At 38.1% G+C, this 6000-nt stretch overlaps 1 long non-coding RNA gene across 1 annotated transcript; it reads left to right on the top strand.

The window, feature by feature from the left end:
* The first annotated feature begins 3641 nt into the window (after window positions 1-3641).
* LOC127494268 (uncharacterized) lies at window positions 3642-5507 on the top strand. The gene is made up of 2 exons (XR_007924836.1): window positions 3642-4117; window positions 4229-5507. It is a non-coding gene; the product is annotated as an uncharacterized LOC127494268 (long non-coding RNA).
* Window positions 5508-6000: the final 493 nt, after the last annotated feature.

Genomic DNA, 6000 nt, shown 5'->3' with positions numbered 1-6000 from the left:
TCCTTGGACAGCCCAGTGAAGTGCTTTAATTGTGAAACAATTAGAAAACAAGTGCTTGGTTGGTCAAGAAGACTCACTAAAATGAATAAAGATGTAATCCATGAATTTAATCCATATGTTTACTTATACTTTTGTTCGGTTTATCTAACAATACGTGAAATCTACTGGGCCTATTTATAGTGTAAATCAATCAGTTACTTATTCAAAATGCTTTCCCACTGGCATTGTTATTTTAGTATCATTGAGCTTTTTATTAATATTTTGAATTAGTGCTTCTCACGTAGATGTTTAGCTCAGCCTTGTGGTCAAAAAGGAATATTACACCATAATTGTAAAATACAGCGCCCTTAGCAAAACTTTCTTACTTTTTTTCTCGATTGCTAACACACTAAAGCTGATTCATTTGGCACAATTTCCAAAACCATTCATTCAGTTCTCAAAACGTTTAACACATTTCACCTGTTTTCACTAATTCCAATTTTCTTAATGATTTCTGCAAAACTCTACACAAAATGCCCTCATTAAAGAAATAACCATGTTCTCATTCATAAAATACATAATATAGCATAATTAACTCAAGTGTCACAAAGTGAACTCAAGTAGCACATATTTATTTATGAGTAAACATAACAGTTTTAAAAGGCAGATGCTATTTACACTAAGTGGAAACAGCAATAGATGCTATTTACACTAGGCCTATAAATAGCTACTAGATTCTATTTAAACTAAGTGAAAATAGCAGCATTTTCTTACCGATATGCTATTTACACTGAGTGGAAATAGCGATAGATTCTATTTATACTTATAAATAGTGGCAGATACTATTTGCACCTCAGTGTTGTTGTACATTAAACGGTATGAAATAATAACAGAGTGTAAATGATTATATTTATTAAAATTATTAAATAGATGCCGCCTTACTGGGACAATAGCAGCCTTTGAAATGAGATGCAGAGAATAAAGCCCTCCCTACCTATCCCTAACCCAGGCATAGGCAATGCCAGTGTTGTGCCGAATTCTGACCCCTGCAAAAATTATTATCCCCCTAGTATTAGGATTAGGTGTGGGGGAGGGGTTAGGATCAGGGGTGGTGTTAGGATTAGGCAATCAGATAGCAACTTCAACGAGGGGTAATAATTTGGCAGGGAGTAGAAAATCACTCTTTCTCTAAAACCTTAAACAAGTTCAGGCAGACACCATTTGCCATTTGCATCTCATGCAGTCTTTCTGAAAAAAACTCTAAGCACATTCTAACTCACTAAAACACATTTTGCACTGTGATGTAGGCCTACTTGTATTGCAAAACAGTAGACAGTGGCTCTCCAGGACCGATGTTGTCTATCCCTGCCCTAACCAATAAACACTTTATTATTAAACACACTTTATTTAAACATTTTTGAAATATTTTCTTCATTTTTATTGAAAATAAAAATGAAAAATATGTGAATGGGCCTCAAGTAGCCTACCACTTTTAGTGTGTATACACTAAAATAATTTATTTGTGCACTACAAATTTATTGTTGTAATTTTTTACATGTACTGTATTTTTGCAGAACTGAGAGATGACTGCCTAAGGGAGGTAGTCTTTTGAAAGACTTTTGTCAGAACACCAAGAAACATCTATAGTACTGTATTGTAATGAAATATGGCTGAAGGTGCAGAGAATGAATGAATTATTTGTTTGTTTGTTTGTTTTTATTGTGCTGTATTTCACAGTATACTGTGTTATGTTACATATTAAGTTCATATTCAATTCTTTGGTATTTGAACTTTTCTTTTTTAGTGTTATTCATCAAGATCACTTAACAGTAGTTTAATATAAAGTATTTTTTCCTAAAACTCATTGTTGTAGTTTACTGTATCTTTCAATCTTTCATTTATGTTGTTGTAATAAAGTTTCATGAAAGCTGGTTTCATGAATCACTGCGGGGCATAGATGAGAATGCACAAAGTTCCATTAATTTCTTTATTGATGACTCCTAATGCAGACATCAGTTTCAATAATCAGTTCCAACAATCATAGATCACAAAAGTTTCAAAAATATATCTAAAAACATCAAATGATCAAATGCAAGCAACATACAACATCATTATTTATATATATATATATATATATATATATATATATATATACACACAAACAATATCCATGGATATAAAGATTAAAATCTTGTTATAGACATTGTTTACACACAATGACTCAAACCAACTGTACAAAATACGGGCCAGTTCAGAGTGCACAGGTGGTATGTGTGCACTGAATGTTGGTATAAATAAAGAATGGAAACAATCTAAAAGGGAGAGGAGGAAGAGTATGTGTAAGAGGTGGTGGACAAGGATGAAGAGGAACAGAAAGAGGATAAGAATGAGAAAGAGCAAGATGTGGAGAGAGTTGTCAAGGCTGGATCCAGCACTCCAGAGGGTTTTCCCTTAATTTGCCTGAAAAGGGACATTATTGCCTGTGATGTGGACAAAATCCTCAGGCAGAATAAATCTCTCACTGACAACTTTTTTTAGTGTACTGTAACATACTTTTCATTTAGAATATTTGACCTTTTGGGCTTTTGCAGTTGGACTACTGCATTTTTACAGTTTGTAAGTGCTGAATATGCAGGCATTCAATACCATACAATTTTCAATACAATACTATACTTGCAATACATACAGTATACAATATTTTCACCTTACTAAATTGCAATTACTAGCCTATACTTTTTATGTAATTGCAAAATTGGTTTACTGTATACAATATACATTTATTTCTGTAACTACATGATCTGAGTGTTCTCCATTTTTTTATGTAGTGTCTAATGAATGTTCTGCAGCATTTATATATTGACTGGCTGTGTGTTGTCAGGGTTATGTCTCGTTTATGTGTTTGTGTTTGCTTGAATTTGACTGAGGGTACGTTTACACGACAACGATATGGTTAAAACGGAGAAGTTTTTCCTTTGAGTTTTCTGCGTACAGACGAAACCATTGTCAAAACGATGCCCATTCATACGAATCCGTGAAAATGACTAAATACGCTGTATTCTGCTCGCAGGCCATTAGATGGCGATGAAACACTATAGACTGAACATGTAATGCGCATGTGCATGTGCATGACGTCATCGTTTTAACAGATTGTCGTTTTTGTTGTTTACTCGGAGACCGTTATCAAAAACTTGCACTTTGAAACCTGTTTTCAAAAGTTTGCGTTTTCAGGCCACCAAAACGCCGTTGTTGTGTAAATTGTCCGTTCATTTAGACGACAACACCGTTTTGGTGGCCTGAAAACGGGTTTCAAAATGCAAGTTTTTGAAAACACTTCCGTTGTCATCTCCGTGTAAACTGCAAAAACACGAATCTGCGAAAACGGCGACGTAATGCATATGCGTATTACGTTTTTAGTTGATCAGCCTTCTTTTTCAACGTGTTTTCTGTGAATGTGCGAGACTTCCGATTTATTAGGGAAATAATGAGAAGGATATCAAAGTGCAGTAAACTGTAAAAATAAGGTGGACAGGTATTTGGCGTGAGTGCTCTGTAAAAGAATGCGTAGCCTAGTATGTGCAGGCGCGTAGTCTTTCTTTACAAAGTGACATTGCCTACTACTTGTCTGGCATGCATAATACAGAGTTTTTAGTCATTTTCGCGGATCCGTGTGAACGTGGATAGTTTCGATAACGTAGCCATCTGTACAAAGAAAAACTCTTCCATTTTTAGTACATAGTCGTCATGTAAACGTACCCTGAGTTGGTTTTCAGTGTTTCTAGATCAGTTTCCTTTGTTTGTGTTCATTAGTTACTATGGTTACTCATGGGTTAATTGGTGTTTTGCACCTGATGTTCATTTAGTTCATTGATTTGTTTCAGTGTATTTAAGCTCTGTTCATTTCAGTTTTTTGTCTGTAATCATTACATTTAACTTAGTTGATTCTGTTCCTGCCTAGTGTTTTTTTTTTTTTTTTTTAGTTTTTGTGTAAATAAAGTCTAGCTGCTGTATTTAGATCCTTTTCATTCATCTTTATTTTCAATAAGCTTTGACAGAACAACAGATTTTCTACAATGGATCTAGCAGCAGTAAAGTTTCTTCTCCCCTCCCAGGATCTGTCCCTTGAGGCCCACACTCAGAGGTATTTGGATCTGGTCCCTTTCACCAATTACTATGACACCAGCTTTTGTGTATTTGAAATGGGCCTCGGGATCATCCAGGATTTTGTGGAATGAGTGTTTGTCCACAACAGATTCCCCTTTATCATTTTGGAGAATGAGGAGAACGACAGTGAGCCAGCCTGCTGCCAACACCCCAACGACTGATAAGCCAGAGCTCACCATAACCGTAATGCCAGCAGAGAAGACTGAGCCAAGGATAATTCCGGAGCCCGAGCTCAATGTAACATCTGACCAGGTACATGAGCCGGCAACTTAAGTCATCGAAGAACTACTGGTGGAGTATGAGGGGATGAAATGGTTTCTGCTCTGGAGGGAGCGCTAATAGACTTTGACAGTGACCGTGTCCTGCCTGTCTCGTTTTCCTACTCCTTGCCTGTTTCCCCAGCCAGCACCAAACTGTTAGATGTTTTCTTCCTGCCTTGCCTCCCACTCCTGCCTCCTGCCTGTTTCAAGTCTGATAAATGTGAAGTATCTGCCTGTCCCATGTCAGCCAAGAGGATCGTTCAGAGAGAAACTGCCTGTCCTGTGTCAGTCAAGAATGAGACTGCTGAGAAACTTGTCTGTCTCATGTCAGCCTAAAGTGTTAATTGTGAAATTCCTGTCTGCACTGCCTAGTTCTGCTGCCCTGCCCGCACTCTCCTCTCAGCCCTTCAGCTCCTCCCATGCTAGTTCCGCTTTCCCACCAGGATGTGCCATGGTCTTTGGGTTCGCCAGCCCAGCCCTGGAGTGTCAACCACATTGCTCTGCCCAGATCTTCCATGCCTGTCACTCCATCTCGGCCTTTGACCTAGTCGGCTCACTGTTTGCTCCTCGCTCCTTTGGCTCAACCTGGGACCATCGTCACTATGGCTCCACCGGGCTCCCTCGTCCACCTTGGTCAGTCATCACTCTACCATTGCCACAGACTTCCGGGCCTTCTGCTGTGCCTGGTCCCGTCAGCTCTTCAGCTCTGTCTGGCTCTCCACCAATAGGGGCTCAGTCTTGATCACTCCTCACCCTGGAAAGGCCTGCCAAACCACCTTCATGGATCCTCCCTCCCTTGACTATGCGTTTGCTTGAGTTTGACTTTGAGTTGGTTTTCACTGTTTCTAGATCAGTTTCCTTTCATCTGTTTGTTAGTTACTATGGTTACTCATGGGTTAATTAGTGTTTGCACCTGATGTTCATCTAGTTCATTGGTTTGTTTCAGTGTATTTAAGCTTCGTTCATTTCAGAGCTGTCCACACGGAGATGCGTTTAGATGTATATGTAAAAATATTCGATCATATCGGCGTTTAGTCCAGATGGATCTGCCATTTTGGGAGCCTGAAACCGCCATTTTTATTTTTATATTTTCTTTTTAAACTGGGTCCCAGAGTGGATTAATCTGAAAACAAGATTAGATGGGGAAAGCTCTGGCTTCGTGTGGATGTGGCCTAAGTTCTTTGTTCGTTGTCATCACGTTTGGCTTAGTTGATTTCTGTTCCTACCAAGTTTGAGTTCTTGTGTAAATGAAATCTAGCTGCTTCATATAGATACATTTTGTCATCTTTATTTTCTGTGACCTGTATGAAAGCATCGTTTGAGAACAGGTGAAATAGTTTAGAGGCTGGGGTTTGGGGTTTTGTGAATAATTTGAAGATTTGGTTTTGTTTAGCGTAAGAATGAGAGAAGGTTTCAAGAAATGTCTTGGCTGTTGCTGGTGTTAGTAGTTAGTGTTATGAATTGATCTCACTAGGAAGGAAAGTATTCTGTATCTGTTAGTTTTTGTGTATCATCAGAGGCCGAGGTTTGATTCTGACAAGAGATGGTTTTTGACAAGAATATTTGATTTTGATGTGATCGGTTCAGGTTTGTACAAGTT

Source organism: Ctenopharyngodon idella, chromosome 14, assembly GCF_019924925.1.
Source record: "Ctenopharyngodon idella isolate HZGC_01 chromosome 14, HZGC01, whole genome shotgun sequence".
NCBI lineage: Eukaryota > Metazoa > Chordata > Actinopteri > Cypriniformes > Xenocyprididae > Ctenopharyngodon > Ctenopharyngodon idella.
The sequence above is the reverse complement of the archived record's forward strand: the minus strand, read 5'-3'. Positions and strand labels throughout refer to the sequence as shown.